This window comes from Lepisosteus platostomus, chromosome 5, assembly GCF_059453375.1.
Source record: "Lepisosteus platostomus isolate fLepPlt1 chromosome 5, fLepPlt1.hap1, whole genome shotgun sequence".
NCBI classification, from domain to species: Eukaryota; Metazoa; Chordata; class Actinopteri; order Semionotiformes; family Lepisosteidae; genus Lepisosteus; species Lepisosteus platostomus.
In genome coordinates, this window is record NC_142615.1 from 68,209,785 (window position 1) to 68,222,818 (window position 13,034).

Genomic DNA, 13,034 nt, shown 5'->3' on the forward strand with positions numbered 1-13,034 from the left:
TTTTGTATACCACAGAGAATACACAGAAATATAATCTCAATAATCTGTGATTTTCCTCTCTCACAGGGCAGAGACAATAGGAAAGATATAGAGGTGTTTTATCGTAAATTTGAAATGGGATGAGTAGTGAAGATATCTCTGATGAGAACTTTATAATGTAAATAACCTGTGATATTTCTCTCTGACAGGGAAGAGACGGGCTGATTCCCATGAGGCACCACAGCGTCTCTCAGAGATCAGGATCGTGCTGCTGGGGGGACGATGGTCTGGGAAGAGCTCAGCAGGAAACACCATCCTGGGCAGAGAGGAGTTTGTCACTAAGAGAGTAAATGAGGAGTGTGTGAAAAAACAGGGTGAAGTAGCTAGGAGGCAGATCACTGTGGTCGACACTCCAGGCTGGGGTTCCTCTTTTAAAATAAGGGCACATCCACAGCAGATCAGACAGGAGGTTGTGCGCAGTGTCTCTCTGTGTCCTCCAGGACCCCACGCTCTCCTCCTGGTGATTAATGTGAACTCATACACAGACTGGAGATCAGTGGACGAACATCTGGAGCTTCTCAGTGAGAGAGTGTGGAGACACACAATAGTGCTGTTCACCTGGGGGGACAGACTGAGAGACACAACCATTGAGCAGCACATTGAGAGAAGAGGGAAGGAGCTCCAGTGTCTGGTGGAGAAGTGTGGGAACAGGTATCATGTTCTCAACAACAGGTACAGGGGCGACCGCACTCAGGTCACAGAGCTGCTGGAGAAGATAGAGGACATGGTGGCAGGAAACTATGGGCTTTACTTCACCACTGACATCAAAGAAATAAATACTGAACAAGAAAAATATATGAAACAAAAGGAGGAGAGACAGAGAGAGACAGAGGAGCTGAGACAGAGGGAGGAGGAGAGACAGAGAGAGACGGAGGAGCTGAGACAGAAGTATGAAAGAAGGGAGAGAGAGAGAGAAGAGGGGCTCAGACAGAGGTTGGAGGAGGAGTGGAGCAGGAGAGAAGAGGAGCTGAAGGAGAAGATGAGAAAGACACTGGAGGAAGAGGAGCTGGAGAAAGAGACAGAGGAGCCCAGACTGCCTGTCAAGAGGAGGAACAGTTTGGACATCAACCCTCCCAGCAGTGAGTGTGATTGATGCTGTATTACTGAGTCACTGATCTTACTGCTCATCAGACTGAGAGATTCAACCATCTTGTGTCCTGTTAGGAATTAAAATCATACTGTGCTCCGCTCTGTACTGCGTTACTAACACAGTGGCACACAGATCTGTGTCTGTTTAAATCCTCTGTGCTGTAATTGAACTGTTTTCTCTCAGGGAGATTAGATTTAATCCATCACACAGCAGCTCAGTCTCTGTAATCTGTTCCTCAAGACTGTCGGACCAACACTCAATCAATCAAGGTTAATTGATCAATGCATGAACAGTACAGCACACAGCGGTGTTGTCAGCATTGAAATCTGTGAGCTCGTTAAAGGCTCGTTAAGAGGGATAGAAGAGTTGGAGGACAGGAATTTATAGGGGTTAACATTGGGATACAACAGATTACACAATTGCAATTCACAGATTGTGTGGAAGTTACACAAGGATAGGAGATAAAGGTGTCCTGACAGTGGTAGGGTACAGGGTAGGAGGTATTTAGGTATTGAGGTGTCCTGACAGTAGTAGGGTACAGGGTAGGAGGTATTGAGGTGTCCTGACAGTAGTAGGGTACAGGGTAGGAGGTATTGAGGTGTCCTGACAGTGGTAGGGTACAGGGAAGGAGGTATTTCGTGCTCTTCGTAGGTGTCCTGAGAGTGCCAGTGCCCCCTGTCAGTTCAAGGAGGTAACTGCAGGTGTCTGCTGTGGTTGGCTGTTCAGCAGTCTTACTGCCTGGTGGAAGAAGCTGTTCTGACACCTGGTGGTCTTGGTCTGATACTTCAGTACCGTTTTCCAGATGGTAGTAGAGAGAGCAAGTTGTGTTTAGGGTGACTGGGGTCCCTGAGGATGGACCTGGCCTTCTTGAGGCATCTAACACAGTAGATATCCTCTGTGTTCAGTAGCGCAGCCGGTAGTGTTCTGAGCCAGTGTCACCACCCTCTGGAGGACCCTGAGCTCGTGGGCAGAGCAGTTACCACACCAGGCAGTGGTGCAGCCAGTTAGGATGCTATCAGTGGTGCAGCTGTAGAAGCTGGTCAGGATGTGTGAAGGCAGGCTGAACTTCTTCAGTCTGGGGAGAAAGAACAGGCGCTGTCTTGTCTACGGGGTTGGTGTGGTGGGTCCAGGTCAGGTCGCCTGTGATGTTGACACCTAGGAATTTGAGAATCTGGACCACTGCGGACCCACTGATGTGAATCGGTGCCTGGTCTGTTCCTGTGGTCCACCATCAGCTCCTTAGTTCTGCTGGTGTTCAGAGAGGGGCTGCTGTCCTGACACCATGCTGTCAGCGTTTCTACCTCCTCCCTGTAGGCGGACTCATCACCGTTCATGATCAAGCTGATGATCATTGTATCGTCCGCAAACGTGATGAGGGAGTTTGTGTTGTTCCTGGAGACGCAGTCGTGGGTGAACAGGGAGCAGAGGAGAGGGCTGAGTTTGCAGCGCTGGGGAACACTAATGTTCAGAGTCAGGGTGGAGTATGTACTTGTGCCGACTGAGCATGATGCCCAAGAATAATTCCCAGATGTTCATTCTGTAAGTTTCTTTCATAATGGCCAGCAGCCCTATCACCCTGCAACTCCCAGCTGGCAGCGCCACTGGAGCCCAGCAGGTGTGAGCCTGGCCAGTACCTGCAGGGGAGACTCCGGGGAAAACACTGAGGCTGCTGCTGGGAGAGGTGTGAGTGGGGCCAGCAGGGGGCGCTCTCACCCTGCAGTCTGTGTGGGTCCTGATGCCCCAGTATAGTGACGGGGACACTGGACTGTAAACAAGCGCCGTCCTGCGGATGAGACGTCAAACCGAGGTCCTGACTCTCTGTGGTTATTAACAATCCCAGGGTGTCTCTCGAGAAGAGTAGGGGTGTCACCCTGGTGTCCTGGTCAAATTACCCCCCTGGTCTTTACCCATCATGGCCTCCTAGTACCCCCCTCTCTGAACTGGCTTCATCCCTCTGCTCTCCTCCCCACTGAGAGCTGGTGTGTGGGGAGAGGACTGGAGCATCATCCAGGTGGGGCTGCACACTGGTGGTGGTAGTGGGATCCCCAGGACCTGCAAAGCGCTTTGAGTTGAGTGTCCAGAAAAGCACTATAGAAGTGTAAGCAATTATTATTATTATTATTATTATTATTATTATTATAATAACTTTTAAGTTACGTTTGTCAAGAAATGACTTGAGCAAATTGTACTCCTTTAACCTGTGGAGAGGTTGGTCGCCTCTCATGTCTAACCTCCCTGATGCTCCTGTCTCTCCTCCTGTTGCAGTGAGTGAAGGGGACCCTGCAGTCAAACCCAGACTCCAGCCCCGCCCCTCTGAGCTGAGACTGGTGCTGCTGGGCAGGACTGGTGCTGGGAAGAGCTCAGCAGGAAACACCCTCCTGGGCAGCACACAGTTCCCCTCCCGGCCCAGCCTGTCCGCGGTCACCCAGACCTGCGAGAGACGCAGGGGGGAGGCTGCTGGGAAGCAGCTCTCCGTCATCGACACGCCAGACCTCCTGGACAGCAGGGGGCGCCAGAGGGACGTGTGTCTGGAGGTCCGGAGGTGCCTGCTGCTGTCCACCCCAGGACCCCACGCTTTCCTGCTGGTGCTGCCGGCCAGACGCTTCACGGACGAGGAGAAAGGAGCCCTGCTGACCGTGACCGAGGTGTTTGGGGAGGCTGTCCTGAATCACACTGTCGTCCTCTTCACCCACGGGGACAGTCTGGGACAGGAGACAGTGCAGCAGTACATTGACACACAGGGGAGAGACCTGCAGCAGCTCTTAGAGAGCTGTGGGAACAGGTATCATGTTCTCAACAATATGGACACGGGCGACCGCACTCAGGTCACACAGCTGCTGGAGAAGATCGAGGACATGGTAGCAGGAAACAGTCTGGGCTTCTTTGTGGACCAGGATGCAGAGGAGAGGCTGAGAGAAAGAGAGAACAGATACAGGGAGGAGGAGGAGGGCAGGAAGGAGAGGGAGGAGCTGAGACGCAGGAGTGAGGAAGAGCAGAGGAGGAGAGCGGAGCAGCTGAAGGAGGAGCACGAGGAGCAGCAGAGGTGCCAGCTGGAGGAGCTGAGACGCAGGCAGGGAGAGGAGCAGCGCAGGCAGCTGGAGGCTCTCAGGAGAGAGCAGGAGGAGACACTGCGCAGGAAGGAGCAGGAGCTGCAGCTGCAGTACCAGGAGCAGAGCCAGAGGCTGGAGCAGGAGCAGTGTGAGAAGACGGAGGAGATCAAGCTCCGCTACAGGACGCAGCACCAGGAGCTCCTGCGCAGGTACGAGGAGGAGCAGCGCAGCAGAGCTGAGCAGATGGAGCTCAGATACCAGGAGCAGCACAGGAGGGTGCAGGAGACCATCCTGAAACTCACTGAGGAGCAGCTGAGGAAGGTGGAGGAGACCAGGACCCAGTGTGCAGAGAGACTGAGGGAGAGGATGGAGGCCGTGAAGAGGGAGCTTGAAGAAGAGCAGGAGAGGAAGATAGAGGAGCTGAGGCAGCAGCACAGAGGCCAAGACCGCGGGGAGGCCCAGCAGAGGTGTGAAGCAGAGCTGTGGAGGAAGGTGGACGAGATCAAGCAGCTGTATGAAGAGAGACTGCAAGGGAGAGTTCAGGAGCTGGAGCAGCAGCAGCAGAGGGAGATGGAGGAGAAGAGGAAGGAGCAGGAGGAGGAGCAGAGGAAGAGAAAGGAGGAGCTGAGGAGGCAGCTGGAGGAGGATTGCAGGCAGAGGGAGCAGGAGCTGGAGCTGAGGAAGGCTGAGGAGCTCAGGAGAGTGGAGGAGCTGGAGCAGAGATACGCACAGGAGGAGCAGAGCAGACTGGCAGAGCTCAGACTCCACGAGGGGAGGATGAGAGAGCAGGGCAGGCAGGAGCTGCAGAGGCAGAAGGAGGAGCTGAAACTGAGGCAACAGCAGAGGGAGGCAGAGCTGAGGCAGGAACTGGAGGATGAGCAGAGGAGGAGGGCGGAGGAGCTGAGGCAGCAGTTGGAGAGGGAGCACCGTCAGAGAGAGCAGGAGGTGGAGGAGAGATACAGGGAGCAGCAGCGAGAGGCGCAGGAGGAGAGGAGTAGGACGGAGGAGCTGAGGAGGCAGTGGGAGGAAGGGCTGAGAGAGGAGTACGACAGGAGGCTGCAGAGAAAGGAGGCGGAGATCCAGGAGAGGTGGGAAGGGGAGCTGCAGAGGAGAGTGAAGGAGCTGCAGGAGTCCTCCCAGCCTGAGAGCCTGGAGCTGGGTCAGAGTAAGTACCCCAGCAGTTGTGGATGCCCAGTCAGGGTGGGGTAAATTCTGCAAGGCAACTTCCAGAGAGACAGATCTGCTCACAAGGCTCCAGATCTTTCTCCTGACTCAGCAGTGAATCAGTTTAGTATTGGGACCATGAGGGGCGATATGTGCTTTTTGCTGAGTACTGTTGGAATTTGTTTTTGACACAAAAGTACAGAATATGATTGCATATTAAATATGAGTCTCTAGCACAGACGGCCAGCATTTCCACAGTTAAACTTTGTCAGACAAGACTTTCCGTGTTCAGTCCCCCCAGTTTCAGGTCAGCAGCAGTGAAGTGAATCAGAGTTACTTGGTCACACGTCTCTTACACGACTTTCAGTCTGCGACTCCTCGACGCCCCCAGACCCCTGATATGATCCTGTGAGCCACGTTCGGTGGCTCTCCGTCTGCGGGTGTTTCTGGGTGTCATTTCCTCTGCAGCTCAAAGGGGCTCAAACGCTCAGGAGTTTCCACTTCTTCTCCCTGACAACAGCCCATGAGAGTTGTGCATCTTGCACTGTTGCCCCTGTAGGTCTCCTCTCTAGGTCTCTGGCGTATTGGATGGAGGTGTTTTCACCTCAGACCTGTGGAGGGTGTCTGCAGTCTGATGGCTATCTCAGTTTCCTCACTGCTCTCAGGAGTTTTCTCACCTGTCTTGAACCACCTGGACTTTGATGGGCTCTGATCTTCACAGCTGCTTGCTCTTCTGTCACAGGCAGCTCTCTGGTCTTCATCCTGACTCGACAGCCAGACCCAGACACTCAAGACTGGAACCAAGGTTGCAGTCTGACAGCTCTCGTTTTCACAGTTAGTACAACAGAAACACCTGAGCAACTAGAGTCGCCTGTCAGCCATTTTCCCGATTAACTCTGCTCACCTGACACTGGGGGTTGAACACAACAGACGACACTGTTGTTACATGACTAATCGTGTCTAGAAAATCATTTCCACAGACAGATGCTGCAGTTCTGTGCTTTTGCTCAAATTTAACCCTTTGATCTGAAAATCACATTTCAATAGTACACATCAAAATAAATATCACATTTAATTTAATTTTGTACAAATCAAAAATGACTAATTTTACTTATAGCTGTGGTTCAGGTCCAGTCTGGTTAGACCAGGAGGACAGCTGGTCCAGTGGTTCAGGTCCGGTCCTGTTACACCAGGAGGACAGCTGATCCCGTGGTTTAGGTCCGGTCCTGTTAGACCAGGAGGAAAGCTGGTCCAGTGGTTCAGGTCCAGTCCTGTTAGACCAGGAGGACAGCTGGTCCAGAGGTTCAGGTCGGGTCTTGTTAGACCAGGAGGACAGCTGGTCCAGAGGTTCAGGTCTGGTCCTGTTAGACCAGGTGGACAAGCTGGTCCAGTGGTTCAGGTCCGGTCCTGTCAGACCGGGAGGACAGCTGGTCCAGTGGTTCAGGTCCAGTCCTGTTACACCAGGAGGACAGCTGGTCCAGTGGTTCAGGTCCAGTCTGGTTAGACCAGGAGGACAGCTGATCCCGCGGTTCAGGTCCAGTCTTGTTAGACCAGGAGGACAGCTGGTCCAGTGGTTCAGGTCCAGTCTGGTTAGACCAGGAGGACAGCTGGTCCAGTGGTTCAGGTCCAGTCCTGTTAGACCAGGAGGACAGCTGGTCCAGAGGTTCAGGTCTGGTCCTGTTAGACCAGGAGGACAGCTGGTCCAGAGGTTCAGGTCGGGTCCTGTTAGACCAGGAGGACAGCTGGTCCAGTGGTTCAGGTCGGGTCTTGTTAGACCAGGAGGACAGCTGGTCCAGAGGTTCAGGTCGGGTCTTGTTAGATCAGGAGGACAGCTGGTCCAGAGGTTCAGGTCTGGTCCTGTTAGACCAGGAGGACAGCTGGTTCAGTCATGTTGGAGGACAGCAGGTGTGAGGATGCTGTACCAGGAGAACAGTGTTGAAGTTCTGTGATTTTACAGACATGATGTTCTTTCGTTAGAGGTTTTGCTGCACCAGGTGTTGGTGTCAAACTTTACTGTGTTTCAGTCCCACCAATGGACTGCAGAGTCCCACTGTGAGCTGTTACAGAAGCCCCTGTCTATACGGAGGAGAAACACAACTTCTACCAAGAATGAGGAAGTTTATATCCTAACAAGTTTGGTGTTGTTCCTGAGTTGTACAGTTGTACATTTAAGGACTGAGCACATGAAGGTCTGTTTTACCCAGAGTGGTGGGTGTCTTGTACAGACTGCTCTGCTGTACTGTTGAAATTTTATATCCTTCAGAAATCAACTGGATAAAGAAATGAGATTCATCATCGTTGATCTCTAGCTTGTTTGGTAGTGAGTAGTAAATGTGTCACTTGTGACCTCCCTTCCTGTCTCTCCTCCTGTTGCAGTGAGTGAAGGAGACCCTGCAGTCGAACCCGGACTCCAGCCCAGCCCCTCTGAGCTGAGACTGGTGCTGCTGGGAGCCGGACTGGGGGCAGCAATAGGGGCCCTAGCAGGAGCCCTGAGGGGCCCAACAGGAGCAGCAGCAGGAACAGTGATAGGAGCTGCAGTAGGAGCTCAGATAGGAGCTTTACTGGGAGGAGAACCCAGAGCAGCACAGACTCACACACAAGAGCACACACACAGCCTGCATACACAAGAGCGCACGCAGCCCGCAGACACACAAGAGCGCACACAGCCCGCAGACATACAAGAGCGCACACAGCCCGCAGGCACACAATGAGCAGACACACACAGCCCGTAGACACAATGAGCAGAAACACACAGCCCGCAGACACAATGAGCAGACACACACAGGCCACAGACAGGAGAGAGAAACAGACAGGAGATCGAGGAGCTGAGAGAGAGCTGAAGACACTGAGACAGGAGCAGGAGAGGGAGAGGAGGAGCTCAGGCAGTGTTATCGGAGTGACAGAGAGACACAGAGACACTGCCGCAGGTCAGTCACTGATCCACACAGTCTTTCCCAGCGGGAGAGGAAGACCGGATATACTTCCTGGACACAGAGTGAGGACTTTCCACTGAAACACTGATCTCTTCCTCGTAAGAGATCCGACTCACTGAAAACCTGCCCTTAGTGTCCCATGTGAAGACACTAATTTTAAATAATGTTCTATTTTGATCATGTTTGTATTTTGCTATTCTTTGTATATATATGTGTGTGGAGTCTGTGTGTTTCTGCTGGGGGTCGCTGGTACTGGCGTCTGTGTGTGTGGAGTCTGCATATTCCTGCTGGGGGGAATGTCGTCTAGAGCAGCAGTTTGTTCTTCACGGACATAGATATCGGCGTCAAAGGAGTGGTAAAGTGTGCGTTTGCGTCAGGGTAATCAATACCATATGATATCAGTGTTGTAACGCTAATATAATATAATACTGCGTCAGTATAATCGGTCTGACAGAGTTTTCGCCAGTCTGGGGCTCTTCAGCACGTTTATACACCTGTTAAACTTGACTGAGTCCAAAGTCAACGCGTTTCTGGACGTTTCTGCGCACCGAGAGGACGTTTGCTGTTCGTGTTGGAGACGGAAGATGTTTCCCGGGCTGTGGCGGTGAGTGGCGACTTGTCCCTCCGTTTCTTCATTGAAATCGTTCAGTCCTCAGGCTGATGAGAAAACAGTCATAGGAGTGAGAAAATGTCTGTGGTGAAATTGTGTAAAAGTGTGTCTTTATCATTGAGCTCGATGGGTTTGAGGTGAAATTGTGTAAAAGTGTCTTTGTCCTTGAGCTCGACGGGTTTGAGGTAAAATTGTGTCAAATGTGTCGGTTTATCATTGAGCTCGATGGGTTTGAGGTCAAATTGTGTCAAAAGTGTCTGTTTATCATTGAGCTCGACGGGTTTGAGGTCAAATTGTGTCAAAAGTGTCTGTTTATCATTGAGCTCGACGGGTTTGAGGTCAAATTGTGACAAAAGTGTCTGTTTATCATTGAGCTCGACGGGTTTGAGGTCAAATTGTGTCAAAAGTGTCTGTTAATCATTGAGCTCGGGGGGTTTGAGGTCAAATTGTGTAAAAAGTGTCGGTTTATCATTGAGCTCGGGGGATTTGAGGTCAAATTGTGTAAAAAGTGTCGGTTTATCATTGAGCTCGGGGGGTTTGAGGTCGAATTGTGTAAAAAGTGTCGGTTTATCATTGAGCTCGGGGGGTTTGAGGTCAAATTGTGTAAAAAGTGTCTTTTTATCATTGAGCTCGATGGGTTTGAGGTCAAATTGTGTAAAAATTATGTAAAAAGTATTATGTAATTATGTATTATGTAAAAGTGTTTTATTGTAAAATTCTTTATCATTGTTAAATTGTGTAAAAGTGTTTTTTTTATCATTGAGGTGGAATTGTGTAAAATTGTCTTTTATCATAGAGGGTGTTTGAGGTAAAAGTGTCTGTTTGATGTGGCCGGGCACGGCGAGGTCTGCCGGCGGTTGTGTGGTGTGACGCAGTGGGGGTGTGTGTGCAGGTGGGGCTGTAGGGAAGTGTGTGGGGTTGTGTGTTAGGATGGGGGAGTGGGGGTGTGTGTGTAGGTGGGGCTGTGGGGGAGTGTGTGGGGGGGTGTGTGTAGGTGGGGCTGTGTGTGCGGGTGGGGCTGTGGCTGAGTGTGTGGGGGTGTGTGTGTGGGTGGGGCTGTGGGGGAGTGTGTGGGGGTGTGTGTGAGGATGGGGGAGTGTGTGTGGGGTTGTATGTGGGGGTGTTTGTGTGGGTGGGGCTGTGGTCCGGCCAAAAACTAAAACTCAGATACAGTCTCCAGACACTCACAGTATGTAGATGTTTTCTGATATGTCTGTTGTGAGTGTCTGATTTTTAGTTTTTTCCGTTAATTTTCTAAGGGAGGGTCACAGAGAAGACCCCCTTGCCCCCATCTTGATTAAAATGAAACACGTGTTTCAAGAAATAGTTATTTTTCACAATCTGGCCGTGCCAGACAGAATCCACGTTCACCGCAGCCGTGTAATTGTAACGAGTCGCTTGGACTTGCTGACCGTTACTGTAACCAGCTTCTGATGGCTCCTGACGTGGGCGAGAGAATAAAGCCTTGTCTGTTTCTGAAGCCCTTCCTGTGTGTCCTTTCATTCCTTCATTCCTTCATTCCTGTAGGTACGCGCTTCCATCTTATACTCCCTATGAACCCAGTTCTAAAAGTGTGCTTGTTTACTCCGGTATCGAGCGTATCTGCAGACCAGCTTGAAACTGTCACTTCTCTCACAGAGCGCTGTCTACTGTATAAACGTCCGGTATCATGGTCAGAGGGGGCAAGGAGCTCGTGAAAACGTTTCTGAAATAACCACATGTAAGACTTTGGTGCTTAAAATGTTCAGGGAGAAATGGAAGACTGATGTGTATTTTTTCTTAAAAATACGGAGACATAATATGTTTATGTTCCTAAATTAATATCGTTTATGACCTTCAGATGCGTTATGCTCCTCTTCCTTTTATGCTCAGCTACTAAAATTTCCCTTTAGTGGTAAAATTCCATATAAATATGAATTACTAAGCAGATTAAAATGTGCACAGTAAAGAGATCAAATGATTAAATCTTTCCACGACCGACCAACGCACCACGAGCGCCCCTGTTGGTCATTTTGGCCGGCCAATCACGTACCGCGGTATGACGTAATGATTTGCGTGGCTGAATCTGTATATGGCGCCTTTCTGGACACTCCACTCAACGCGCTTTACAGGATACGAGGACTCCCCTCCACCAACACCGAGGTAAGTGTGTCTTTTTTTTTGTAAGTGTGACGGGTTTGAGGTGAAATCGTGTAAAAGTGTCTTTTTATCATTGAGCTCAGGGGGTTTGAGGTAAAATTGTGTAAAAGTGTCTTTATCATGGAGTTCGGGGTGTTAAACTTTATTTTATATAGCGCCTTTAAAGGTGGCTTCTCAAAGTGCTTTACAGGATGACAATAACAATAAATATACAAGATACAACACAATGACAATACACAGAGGAGACTAGCAATATTTCTGAGGTGAAAAAAAGATGTTTTGATGATATGCTGCACATGTGGGTCGAATGTTAAGCCAGAATCGAATATCACTCCAAGGTTTTTCAATTTTGACTGAAGCTCAAGTACAGAGCCATCTACAGACAGGGTTACAGGACTGGCTTTACGAAATTGATGGGGGGTGCCAATAAGCATGACTTCAGTCTTGTCGCAGTTAAGATGAAGGACGCTTTGAGTCATCCAACTTTTTACGTCAGAGATGCAATTAGATAGAATAGAGACAGCCACATCAGTGTCGGGTTTGGTATGGATGTATAGTTGAGTATCATCAGCGTAAAAATGAAAGCTGAGGCCATGTGATCTTAAAAGCTGACCAAGTAGGAACATGTAAATGCTGAAGAGCAAGGGGCCCAGTATTGAGCCCTGAGGAACACCAGACTTGACAAGACCAATTTCAGACCTGTACCCATTGAGAGAGACAAAGTGACAGCGATCGGTGAGGTAAGATTTGAACCATTTGAGGGCAGTGTCAGAAACTCCAAACAGTCTCAGGACGAGAAAGTAAGATGTCATGGTCAACAGTGTCAGCACTGAGATCAAGAAGGATGAGTATAGAGAGGGAACCAGAATCAGAAGCTATTAGATGATCGGTGGTGATGTAACTGAAGTGTGACAGCACGTTCTAGACTTTCAGGAAGAAAGGGTCAGTTGGAGATGAGGTGAAAATTAAGATTGTCGAGAGCCATGTTAGGCTTTTTTGGCAAGGGGGTAATGGCAGCAGTTTTGAGGACCGTTGGTATGACACCAGTGCTCATGGATTCATGTATAATATTGAGGACAATGGGAAAGAGAGAAGAGAAACAGGACTGGAATAAAGTGGTGGGAATGGGATCTAAAATAGATGAGGTGGGTTTCATGCGTGTAACTAGTTTGTTGAGGGATGCTGAGTCAAGAAGAGAGAAGCTGGAGAGAAGGGAACCAGAGAAGTTGGATGAGGAGGGAGGAGGTATGGAAATGATATGTGCAGTGGAGAGAATGTGATGTGCGTGTTGAAGATAAAATTGTGCAAAAATCGTTTTATCCTTGAGCTCGGGGGGTTTGAGGTGAAATTGTGTAAAAGTGTCTTTTTATCTTTGAGCTCCCGGTGTTTTAGGTAAAATTGTGTAAAAGTGTCTTTTTATTATTGAGTTCGGGGTGTTTTGTGGTGAAATTGTGTAAAAGTGTCTATCAATGAGCTCGGGGGCTTTGTGTTAAAATTGTGCAAAAGTTTATCATTGTGCTCGAGGGGTTTGTGGTGAAATTGTGTAAAAGTGTCTTTTTATCATTGAGCTCGGGGGGTTTGAGGTAAAATTGTGTAAAAGTTTATCATTGTGCTCGATGGGGTTGTGGTGAAATTGTGTAAAAGTGTCTATCGTGCTCGGGTGGTTTGTGAAAAAGTTGTGTAAAATTTTTTATCATTGTGTACAAGTGTGTCCTAATCATTGAGCTTGGGGGGTTTGTGGTGAAATTGTGTAAAAGTGTCTGTTTATCTTTGAGCTCGAGGGGTTTGTGGTGAAATTGTGTAAAAGTGTGTTTTTATCATTGAGCTTGGGGTGTTTGTGGTGAAATTGTGTAAAAGTGTCTTTTTATTATTGTGTTCGGGTTGGTTTGTGGTAAAGTTGTGTAAAAGTGTCTATCATTGAGGTGAAATTGTGTAAATTGAGATCGCGGTGTTTGAGGTCAAATTGTATAAAAGTGTCTTTTAATCATTGAGCTCGGGGGGTTTGTGGT

General features: G+C 49.5%; 3 protein-coding genes and 1 pseudogene across 11 annotated transcripts in view; 2 read left to right on the forward strand and 2 right to left on the reverse strand.

Annotated features, from left to right (window-relative positions):
- The window catches only part of LOC148671872 (uncharacterized), a 183,987-nt pseudogene extending 175,664 nt beyond the window's left edge, over window positions 1-8,323 (forward strand). Inside the window, exons 4-5 of the transcript XR_015937093.1 lie at window positions 3,395-5,344; window positions 7,720-8,323. The product of XR_015937093.1 is annotated as an uncharacterized LOC148671872 (transcript). The remainder of the gene's footprint in view (window positions 1-3,394; window positions 5,345-7,719) is intronic.
- LOC148671865 (uncharacterized) overlaps window positions 1-13,034 on the reverse strand; it is a 297,768-nt gene that overhangs the window by 272,863 nt on the left and 11,871 nt on the right. The window lies entirely within an intron of this gene.
- Window positions 1-13,034, reverse strand: part of LOC148671873 (uncharacterized) — a 641,462-nt gene that overhangs the window by 156,718 nt on the left and 471,710 nt on the right. The window lies entirely within an intron of this gene.
- Window positions 1-13,034, forward strand: part of LOC148671879 (GTPase IMAP family member 9-like) — a 35,486-nt gene that overhangs the window by 2,583 nt on the left and 19,869 nt on the right. The window lies entirely within an intron of this gene.